General features: G+C 37.7%; 1 protein-coding gene across 1 annotated transcript in view; it reads left to right on the top strand.

Annotated features, from left to right (window-relative positions):
- The window catches only part of pfkpa (phosphofructokinase, platelet a), a 305,449-nt gene that overhangs the window by 188,431 nt on the left and 104,716 nt on the right, over positions 1 to 12,302 (top strand). The gene's annotated exons all lie outside the window — the stretch shown is intronic.

The raw sequence follows: 12,302 nt of genomic DNA, 5'->3' as shown, positions 1-12,302 counted from the left end.
AGTCGTGACTAGCTAGTTGATTTCTTCAACGATGCGTCACACTATGGTAGTTAAGCAGCGAGTTTCGTCGTTGTACGGGAAACACACCCCTGTTTAGTTCCTGTCTCTATGAAACCCCTCCTTCTGAAAAGCACAATGTGCTCTGATTGGTCGGCTGGATCAGTGTGTTGTGATTGGTCAACTGCTTTCAACATGTTTGGGAAATTTAATGTCCCTTATGACACACATTGTATGATTTTGGGCTGTCCCAGATGAAAGATGGACCAATCATCCTGATTTCTGTGGTCGTGGCTCTTAAGCAGTGGTCCTACGTCGTAAAGTGAGAGAGGTTCAAAGACGGCCGTTGTCGGTCTTGTGACCAAAGATAGCCTGCGATAATTTTCTGACAGTGTCAGAAATTTAGCCTGATCATCTAACAGTGTTTGCTGTTACAACCTACATCTACTGACTAGCCAATAAAAATGCAACATGAAATGACGTATCGATCAATGCGACGTGGCGCTAAAACTTGTACTTACCTAAAGCTCCATTTGCAAAATTGGCATGCTAAGTTAGCCTCTTTTCCCTAGCAATGACCACATCCATATTCTCCTCTTTCACTTCCTTCTTTTTATTTCACATAAAAAACACAATTTCCAAAGTGCGATTCATCTTGCTCCATTTGTTTACCACTAGCGCATGCTGATGACGTTTTATTCTTCTATAATAACTTGAGTTATAGCTAATGATTCAATAGGTGTCATCATCGTACAGTCTACATACATGCCATACCCAAGTTTATTAGACGCATGTCTTACAGTTATAGGATACACTTATAGGATTGCCGAAATCTGTAGCAGTCAGAACCATAACCGCAAATTTAAAAAAAAAATCATGATCAAACAGCAAAATTATACATTAAAGAAAGATGAAAATGTAAAAAAGGGGCAAATTGAAATATATAGTGGCAGACTATTTACCAGCCCTACCAATTTTTTACAATGCTAAATATTTTAGCAAAACAAATGTGCTAAAGAGCTAAAGATTAATTATACTTTTTGTTAGTAGCTTGTAGTGTCACTACTTTCTTACCTTTTTAAAAGGAGTGCTTGATTGTAGTTCATCTACTCTTAAAGGGATAGTTCATCCAAAACTGAAAATTCTGTCATTTACTCACCCTTATGTTGTTCCAAACCAGTATGAGTTTCTTTCTTCTGCTGAACACAAAAGAAGATGTTTTGAAGAATGTCGGTAACCAGACAGTTGACGGTAGCCATTGACTTCCATAGTATTTTTTTTTTCCTACTATGGAAGTCAATGGCTAGTGGCTACCATCAACTGTTTAGTCACCAAGATTCTTCGACATATCTTCTTTTTGTGTCCAACAGAAGAAAGAAACTCATACAGTTTTGGAACAACATAAGGGTGAGTAAATGATGACAGCATTTTCATTTTTGGGATGAACTAAACCTTTAATTAGTAGCTTGTACGCATACCTTAGCAAACGACAGTATAACGTAGCTTCCTTAGCAATGGTAGAAACTACAATTTGCACACAGCAAACCACATCCAGTTCACCATACAGAGATGCTGTTGTGAAAAAAGGATACTGGCCCATGTAAATACTTTTACCTGTGTAAACGTACAGTATGTACAAACAAGTATGCACTGAAATTGTTGGAGACGTAGCTACATGTAGCTAGGCCTTCCAAAACAGGTGTTTTATACCACCAGTGAAAGGTCTTAGTTTATAGTCGATATAAATGTTACTAATCCCTCCAAGCATGTGAACAAAATGAGTCACGTCAGCAAAAAAATTAATTTCCACAGTGTGGTGGGATTCAAAAGAATGTTCAAAGGACGTTTTGATGTCCTGTGGCGATCACAATAGATCATTGTTCCAATAACATTAATGTTAGTCTGTGAACAGCCATCACTAAACCAAAGATGTGTTTCACCTCCATGCCCCGAGACACATCATATGATTTATTGTTTGCTCAAGTAAGAAAGGTACACATAATGTCACCAGACCATCCACCTATTCTCTCCATTGTTGTAGGTCGAAATGTTTTGCTTGAAAAGTCTGTTGCCTTTTGGCTATTTGATATTTTGCCATCTGATGCATTGATATTTTTTAAGTTTAACTGAAATGTTCAAATACTTTTGGGCCACTCTATGTTTAATATGTTTCTGGACATAAGTCTAATAAATGCTCTTAAATGGTCAAAGTCATTTGGATATACACCATTTTTAGATAAATAATGTCAACTTGTTATTATGATTTAAATTCAAATGAATGGAGATGTTGCATGTGTACACACACACACACACAAACAGAGAGAGAGAGCATAATTTAGCTCTGTGTCTGTTCGCTGTGCTCAGAGTTTCCTGTTTGCAGTCAATAAACAGGATACTGCTGCGTCATCTTAGACATCTCAGCTATAGACAGGATACACATGCTAACGTGTTTAGCAAACATGCAATAATACAAATATACAGGCACATCATGAGCGGATCAATTTTTTTACATTGAAAACATCTTAATGCTTATAAATTAAATGTGGACAGCTGGATTAAAGGGTTAGTTCACCCAAAAATGAAAATTCTGTCAGTAATTACTCACCCTCATGTTGTTCCAACCCCGTAAGACTTTCGTTCATCTTCAGAACACAAACTAAGATATTTTTGATTAAATCTGAGAGCTGGATCACTCCTCCATAGGCTTCTTAAGGGATCGAAACTGGCCGGCCCAAAAGTTATGAAAGACATCGTTAAAATAGTCCGAGTGACTACAGTGGCTCAATCTTAAAGGGGTCTTATAATGGTACATGCACTTTTACAAGTTGATTGTACTGAAATGTGTGTTGGCAGTGCCTGTACACAACCATCATATAATGATAAAAATCCATCCAGTGTTTTTGTTTTAATCTCCTTATATGTTTTCCCCTGCCTCAAATCGAGCCGTTCGACCGTGTGACGTCACACGCTCGGAAGCCCCTCCCATGATTGTTGATTGACAGGAGCGTTTCAACACAGACCCGCCCTCGCTCATGAGCGAGCTGTCAATCATAGTCTGCGCGGACCGGCGCGGTCATTGTTGATATGCTGGAGCACTGTCTATGAGCAGAATGGCGTCTAAGCGATTGTGGTGTTCTGTTCTTGGGTGCAATAACGAACACAGCAGTCATTTTAATGTTCCTAAATCCGAAACGCTGAAGATGCAGTGGCTGAGTTTGTTTTCGAAGGGAATATTCCCCACGAGCAACGTCAATGCTCTCATGTTTGCGCGAATCATTTCTCACCAGACTGCTTTATAAACGAGGGTCAGTATAAAGCTGGATTTGCTAAGAAGCTGCTCCTGAAAAAAGATCGGTACCAGATATTCGTGTTCCTGCTGAATCTCCAGAAGAACGGAAGTGAGTGTAAGGTTTTATTAAACTTTATATTAATATTTATATTAATCCTTGTAAATCGCTAGCTGCAAGCTTCACAATGAATGCGTCTAAGGTTTACACTCAGGGTACATTACGGCATGTTTTCTATGTATGACGTTCTCAATATAATGCATAATCCCACGTTTATACTGAACAACGTGTTATGGTTATTGTGTTATTGTGTTACAAACGGTGTATGCACAGAACAGAGAGGCGGAGTCAGCAAAGCTCATTATCATTTAAAGTCATATGCACTGAAACGGCGTGCTGAAAACAGAGCTGTTTTTTACCAGGTAAAATAAGTGTTTTCTTACAATACTAATGAGAATTTTTAATTAAAGTATATTACAAACTTTTAATTTAGACCCTAAAGAATCATATTAGCTTGTACAAAAATGGCATTATATGACCCCTTTAAGCTTATCAAGCGACGAGAATACTTTTTGTGCACAAAAAACAAACAAAAATAATGACTTTATTCCACTATTCATTTCCTTCTCTGTTGGCCTCGAGTGAGTTCACGTAGTGATATTGCGCAAAGCTTTTGTGTTGTACGTCACACGTAGGCTCACTATTGGCCGACGCTGGTCATGTGATGTGTGACGTACAACACAGAAGCGCTGCGCTGTTACACTACGTGAACTCACTCGAGGCCCACAGAGAAGGAAATGAATAGTGGAATAAAGTCGTTATTTTTGTTTGTTTTTTGCGCACAAAAAGTATTCTCGTCGCTTGATAAACTTAAGGTTGAGCCACTGTAGTCACTCGGACTATTTTAACGATGTCTTTCATAAATTTTTTGGGCCGGCCAGTTTCGATCCCTTAAGAAGCCTATGGAGGAGTGATCCAGCTCTCAGATTTAATCAAAAATATCTTAATTTGTGTTCCGAAGATGAACAAAAGTCTTACGGGGTTGGAACAACATGAGGGTGAGTAATTACTGACAGAATTTTCATTTTTGGATGAACTATCCCTTTAAGCATTAGATTTCACAAAATGGAATATGTCCAGAATATTACACTTTATTTTGATGGTCCCCTTTAGACATTCTGTTGATTATAAACGCTGCAACTAACTCTCAGAGTATAGGCCTATTAGTAGAATATTAGTGTTAGGGTTAGTAGAATGAGTGAACATGTACTTGCAAATATATGTAGGGGACGATCACAATAAAGTGTTATTATTAAGCAGACAGCTACTAATACTCTAATGAGAGTTATGTGCAACGTTATAGTCAATAGAATGTCTAAAGGGATCATCAGAATATAGTCTAATCAAAAACGAACTTTGATTGGTCAAAGTCAATTCGATTCGTGACAGAATACAGTTCTGTGTTGACCTGACCAGGTGTTGTTAGTCAAAGGACTTTCGAAGCAAAGCTAATCGTGATGTGATGCAAAGGCATGCGACTAAACGTGCATCATCAATCTATGTCTTTCCTTTTCATTTGCTTTATGACCCCCCACCTCACGACATTGGCTGATGACTTCACTGTTTCTCTTTCCACATCATCAGTCCCACCGTGAGACAATGAGTCCCCTGTGCACCTCCCCTAATGAACGACTCCATCCTTTCCTCTGTCAGAGGTTCAGCCCACATCCTTCCTCGTTTCCTACTATGTTTCCCATCCTCCTCGTGTATCCTGCCTCCTGCCTGCAACTCAAATCTGGAGACTAACTTCCTTAACCCCCGCGACGTCCCACCCGCACCCATGCTGCACACTGCCAGGAAGTTGCACCTGCTTGAAACGGCTTGAGTTCCTACCTAGTGCTAAACTGTGTTATTGATTCAAATCTCAGTTCCATTGAATTCAAGACGCCACGGATGATGAAACATTCCCTGGAAATCATGTTTTGAAGAGTCTTATTCTCATTGGTCTATGGTTTAGAGATGAGAATAGGCTACCTCTTTTACTTGGCTTTTTTAGATTCAGATTTCTAAAAGTCCAGGCGCAATCCTTTAAATTAATAATTTGACATATTCTATCCTATGTATGTATGTACAGTAAGTAGGCATTTATTTATCTATGTATTTATTAATTCATTTATGCTGATTTTCCAAAACCCTAACACACTTAAAAAGAAAGGCATACAATAAACTGAATTCACCCCTTCTATGATAGGCATATTTTTAATTTGAGAATAATTGTTTATCTTTTTTATAAATATTTTTCAAATGTCAGAGGGACACAAATACTCTAAAGAAAATAGTATTTAACATTATAGTATTACAACACACGTTTTATGCCACTCCACATCAAATATTTTTCCAAATGTGTGTACACACACACACACACACCCTTATGACTGTGTCAATGTCAATGAGCATCAGATAGATTTACATTTTTATGAGAATGAAAAGCAATAATATTTTTTTTTACTTTGAAAAACATATTTAAAAATGTTTTTGATGATAATGATTAAGATGTGTACACTTACACGTAATCAAGGTGTAATGTTATTGCTTTTTACTTGACATTTTTAGAGTCAAATTAAATATGAAAGAAGTTTTTTCAAAAAGATATGAAACTATGTGTCAACAAACTGCATGACCATTCATGTCTGTAGTATTCGCAGTAATACGATGTGTTGCCTCATGAGAAATATGAGATTAAAAATATAATTTTGATGTTTTGGAATTTGCAAAGAAATACCTCAGCTCTCAGGGTCACATGCCTCACAGTTTCTGTGTGCGAGTCAAGAATGCTTGCCCATCGGATCAGAGTTTCTCCAAGTCCTGCAAGAGATCATGCCTTTATTGATAAGCAGCTTCTCCTTCTCAGCACTGCCTACACATGTAATCTATCATGACCTTTGACCTCCCTCGACCCCAGTGCCGCTACCAAACTTGTATTTTCTTGCTGAGTGTGCACTGTGTAAATGATGTCACTGTTAAAAATTTTATAAGCAGCTCATGACTTTTAAAGACTCTGCGCTCAGTTCGACATCTGACCCTGTACTCTTCCCATGACACACTCATATACACATGCACATACATCGCAGAACTTGTATGGCTGAACTCTATCATGTGTTTGACCATTCCTGATCACACAGAACAGGCTCCAGGGAACTGCTGATCATCAGTTGAGTCTGACTCATCTGTCGGTATTTCTCTCTCTCTCTCGATCTCTCTCTTTTGCAACACATCTGACATGAGATACAAGAGCTCTATTGACTCATTGACACATCGATCCTCTTGTTGCGGGCCATTCGGCGATCATTTTAAGGCAGCAAATATGAGAACAGGCTTCTTTTAGTTTTGCATTTAAAAAAAAAAATCACGATATGCACATATTTTGAAAAAAATAGGTGTCTTTTAATTACACCTACATAAAGAATATTTATATAGCATTTTCAGCTTTTTAGTAAAAAAAAAAATCTTAAATTATTATTAAATTAGTTAAAATTGTATTGCCAAATAGATGCTTGTGTACAGAAATGTAATTCACCTTATGTTAGGTTAGGATTGGTATTAAATGATAATGAGGCCTACAGCCATAAAATGAAAAGGAAAAAAAATTAAAAACATTAAAACAGTGTTTAATAATATTTCAAGTATTTAATAATATTTTAGTAATAATTTAAAAAGTAAATTATTAACTTTCGTTTTATATTTTTTGTTTTCATTTTAATTTTAGTGATTTTGTCATGAACTTTTGTCATTTTTATTATTTAAAAATATATATATATATATTTTAAGTTTACGTTTTTCATAACTATTTAATTTTATATAAAATTATAATGTTTAATAACTAGTTTTATACTACTTATATTTTATTTAAAACAAAGATAAGACAAGGTGCTAAAAAACAGAATGCAACCAAAAAAATACAAACCTTTAAAGCCAGGCTCGGGTTACAGGAGTTTCCGCCGATTTATGTCTGAATGATTTACCCCTCCGACATTCGCGAAAAAAATGCGTCCAGGGCAACGGTCAGTTCTGACGGAACATTTGAAATGGCGACTGTGAAACAACACGCAGCTGTACGAGTCCTTTGGACAACGGAGATGGAGGAACGGCTGGTCGAAAGATGGCAACAACTCAGCTGTTTTTCTCACTACATAGAATAAGTATCGATACAACAAGATGCCGCGACACAGTATGCATTTTGTTTACAACATCGATCCCGCTTCCCCGTGAGATCACGTGAGGTGCTAAACCTGGCATGATAACCTTAAAGGGACAATGTGTACTTTTTTATGTATTTTATTATTTAAAATCAATATTTTTATTCATAAATATGTCCTCAATGGTGTACAAATACCTCTGCCAATTATCTGACTTATCCTCGTAAACGAACAATTTATTTTCTTTATATACATGGGACGGTAGGTCCACGGAGGCTTCCATGTAGTTCCGCCATCTTGAAAAACTATAATAGCAGAGAGGGACAAAAAGTACTTGGCCAACGCATTTCCACAGCGCGTTTTCATTCAGAGCCAGCGTGACGTAACTGAACGCAGCAGAAGCGGAGGAGCAGAGCAGTGAGAGGCGCTTGTCACGGCCCCGGCAAGTTTAAAAGGCTGCATTCCAAATCCTCGTCGCCAGAAAAGTCCAAAATAGATCGTAATAGGAAACGTGACCGGAGATTACAAAAAACACGAGTTAATGTCGGGATAGCTTTTTCCAGGTGGATAGAGGAGAAAGATTTCAAAAGAGACGCTGAAGTCCTGCTTTCTTCTCGACAGGTAAGTCACTACAGTCTTAATTACAAGCTTTTTTTCATTGTTTGGTTGTGTACTTTATTTTATAGACAGATGAACATTTATAGTTAAAAGTTGATGATGATATCTGACAATGCACGTACTTCAGAAAATATAACGAATAATGAATGCATAACTACTTATTACAATAGTTCATGTTTTTCACAGTCAGTAATTCATTCATTTGTTCGTTGTGTCAAGTTGCTGTTTGTTTGAAATAACAAACTGTTCACTCGAAGAAACACTCGACGAAGTGCTATTAGAAGACATCCTGTCATAGCTTTTTGGTACATAATGGCTACCGTAGATCCAACGCGCATTTGAAAAAGCAAGTCGCTGGAGAGCACAATTCGTTTGAATGCAAAATACATTTTCACCGCTAGATGGGATAAATTCCTACACATTGTCCCTTTATAATATTTTGTAGTGATTGTAGTGATATCTTGTAGATTTTCAAATTTTGTAGTGTGTGTGCAGGTTTGAGATTTGAAAGAAGAAAATCTGTAAAGAGTCTCCTTATGTGCGTGATGCAACCAGATTTCACAATCGGTTAAGATTTAAAAACTCCTGTTGTTTGAGCCCGTATTAAACCATGAAACCCATTCCTTATTCGCATACTGAGTGCCTATGAAAATCATCTACAGCAAAAACAGCTTAATCAGTGTTCAAAACAACAAAATCAAAAGATCGAACAAACAAGCATCCCCTGGTGTTGTCATAGTTGTGTTACCAGGATACATAACAATGTGCTATCGAAACTCCATAACAGGAAATGATTTCACTATCTGTTTCCTTTAATGTGCAACCTGATGCGACCCAGCAAAAGCACTTGCATGATGCGTTAATGGAAATCGTAGTGTGACATATGAATGTGTACAGGCAGAAGTGTTAGTGCTTATCACACAGAAGAGGTTTCACACACAGCAGGGGAAGCTAAACTTTTTGACAGCAGACCACATACTCGATGAAAAATTGAGTCTAGGAGGAGGCTGGGCTGTTTTGCCAACAAGCAGGCAATCCATCAATTAAAACTTGGTAAAACATCTTCCCTAATTCACTTTTCATGCTTGTAGGAACAGTTATTTTGCCCCAGGATTTAATTTCACGAGTGGCCTCTAAATATATTTGGACAGCTAAGTCGCACTTAAAAAATTAATTGTATGGCATTAGATACAAAATAACAAAACTGGCATTTATTTTGAAGAAAGATAGCACACGCACACTTTTCAAGCTACTTTCTTTGCAAAAATAAAAGATTCTCATCATCAAATGTTAGCAGAACATTTTTGTAGAATCTAAACGTGAACGTGAGAAGAGAACAAACTGAATATCACCCTGGGACCAATTAAACGTGTAACTAATAATGTCTAGGAAAAAAAAATGCTAGTTCTGAGAAAAGCTCAAGTAGCATTTGTTTAATCTTGGTTTTGATATTTTATTTGAAGAACCAAAACCCCCCCCCCCCCCCCCCCAAAAAAAAAAGATATCGAGGCCAAGAATTTGTTTTACTTAAATGCCTAATTTCTTCAGAATATTCCTTGTTTCTTCGGGATGTTTATATTCTTTAGAATATCTTCTTTTGTGTTCTGCAGAATAAAGAAAGTCATGCAGGTTTGGACAACACAATCTCATGGCAATTCATGACTAATTTAATTTACGTTTCGGCAAATTGGTAGCTAATTTGTACAATCTCATTCATACGTTTTCGTATGATCTGCTTAGGCGTGGGTCTTCGTTCTTACTTCTTTCTAATAATTGAGTTTGTACGATTCACAATATACCAATATTGATGCATAAGATGGTATTTTGAGCAGCTGAGAACTCGGGAAGAGCTTATAAAATGTGAATAGGAGTCAAAACAGCAGCAGGAATCCCTCCGTCACACAAACAAACGAAGATCTGCTGTGAGAAGACTCTGTTCTGATGCCTGTACTGAACTGTGATGTGCAACATCGCGACTATGACAAAAAAAAAAAACAGGTATTCTTGAGTATTCTGTCCTTTTTAGGGTCGCATTTGGTGACATCACATCCTGTTTTTGGTTGGTTTACATGTCTTTGGTCCGTTTTGCGTTCATATCTCATTAGATCCGCGCCAGAGTTTATTTGGAAGTGGACCGAGATCCATCTTTTCAGCGTCTCGGTCCGCTTGTTTGGTGCGCATCAGGGTTCAGATGTCAGCGTTCACACTTATTCAAATGAACCGCACTAACAGAGCAAACCAACTATAAGTGTGAACACCCTAAGTGTCCAAACACTTGAACAGCACTAACAGAGCAATCGCACCAGGGTTCGTTTTAATCCAACCAAACATGCCTATGCCGGTCCGGATCAAAATTAACCAAGCGAACCAACTACAAGTGGGAACACCCTAAGTGTCCAAACACTTTATGGGGTCACTGTATGCTATAGTTTATAGTGGCCCCTTTTTTAAGCCCTAAATCCAAATTATGTATTTTCTTTGTTTGAAAACGTTACTTACGGAGCGACATGGCTGTTATACATCTGGAGGTTGTCACAGAGGGTATACGTACAAAAGGGAGGGCGGATGGGATAAGTGTGGACGACAGGGTGCCGATCAAGAGCGTAGGGGTCAGACGTGGTGACATCTCTGGGAATGTATGCTGATATATGCCAGGTCAAAGTCAGGAGGGCTCAACATGGAAGATAAGATTTGCAGGCAGAAGCCAACCAGGAGAACCTCAGGATCTCTCTGACCTCAGGAAGAATGTGAAGGCTATCACACACATACACTTACACTCACTTTCACTGTCACACAAAACAGGCAGACTTTAATTGTGCTGCTTTGGTTTTCATCCAAAAGACAGCCATTATAGTTAAGAGTTCACAAAAAAAATTAAAGCTTTGTCATAAGCAGGACTTGACATTAACACCCGCCAACCCATCAAATGCAAGTGTATTTCAGCAGTGGCGTGTAATGCAGTCACTCATACTAGCCACTTTGGAGGGTTGAATGTTATATATAATATATAAAGTTTTCAACTAGTCTTTTAGAATTTAAAGTTTATTATTCCATGCATCTGAAATAAACTAAGTCCAATGTAGTGTTGTCAAAAATATATATATTTCGATACATATCGATTGTTGTATATGTGAGTTACACACAAACCCGCCCCTCTCCTCACTCACTCGTTTTATTTGCTCCGGATGAATATTGTTGCTGTTACAGGGCTTGAATTTCAGCGTGGGATTGCGCATAATTTTACTCATTCCCGCAGATTTCGTGCTCACACCTAAAGGCGGCACATAAAGCCGCTTCTCAGCACTAAATTTCGTTCTTTTTCACTGCTTATTGCGGTTAAACAGTCAAATACACACAAAATAATGTCAAAATGCCGGTCTTGGCGAGTATTCACGTAAACACAGTCAATTATGTTTTAAGTGAATGTAAACGGTTGAGAGAGAAAACGCATGTGTAACAGTATAATGGATCAGCGCATCAGGTCTTAAAGTGACAGCCGCCTAATATACCTGCTGCCAAATTATGAATATGCCAGTTTTCCCCCATGGTATCAATGTCAAAATTGTGGCCAGTGAAAACAGTAACTTTGGAAAACCACTAGCCACAGTGGCTGGTGAGCAAAAAAAGTTAATGTCAAGCCCTGATCATAATGTACCACACTCATGTCGTTTCAAACTTTTATGACTATATTTCTTCTGTGGAGCATAAAATTAGAACATTTGAAGAATGTTCATGCTGCTCTTCAGGCAATGAAAGTGACCATGGACTACAGAGCTTCAAAAATAGCACAAAAAAAAGCATGATAAAGGAAAGATGCATGTAGTCCATATGACTTGTGCGCAATATTTCAAGTCATACGAAAACTTTGAGTGAGGAACAGACCAAAATGTACCTCATAATTCAATGAAAAGCTCTGGCGTAGCTCCTTTTTTAAATCATGGTGCGTCAAAGACACGTCATGGCAGGTGACATGCAAAGTTTGAATATGTGGAAGAATTTCAGTGAATCTGAATAAAAAAATTTTTGGCCTGATGAATCATATAAAGTACTTTTATGGTACAGTTCTTCAATTATGTTTTGAGCTCTCCAACTCCAAGAAAGTTGAGTTTGAACAACTTGAGGGAGAATAAATGATTGAAAATATTTAGATAAACTATCCTTTTAAGACAAAAACACACTTTACCCTATTATTTCATATAAAGGC

The sequence above is a fragment of the Rhinichthys klamathensis genome, unplaced genomic scaffold, assembly GCF_029890125.1.
Source record: "Rhinichthys klamathensis goyatoka isolate OS25496 unplaced genomic scaffold, OSU_Roscu_1.1 h1tg000064l_1, whole genome shotgun sequence".
Classification (NCBI taxonomy): Eukaryota; Metazoa; Chordata; class Actinopteri; order Cypriniformes; family Leuciscidae; genus Rhinichthys; species Rhinichthys klamathensis.
Note: the sequence above shows the minus strand (reverse complement) of the source record. Positions and strands in the feature narration are given on the sequence as shown.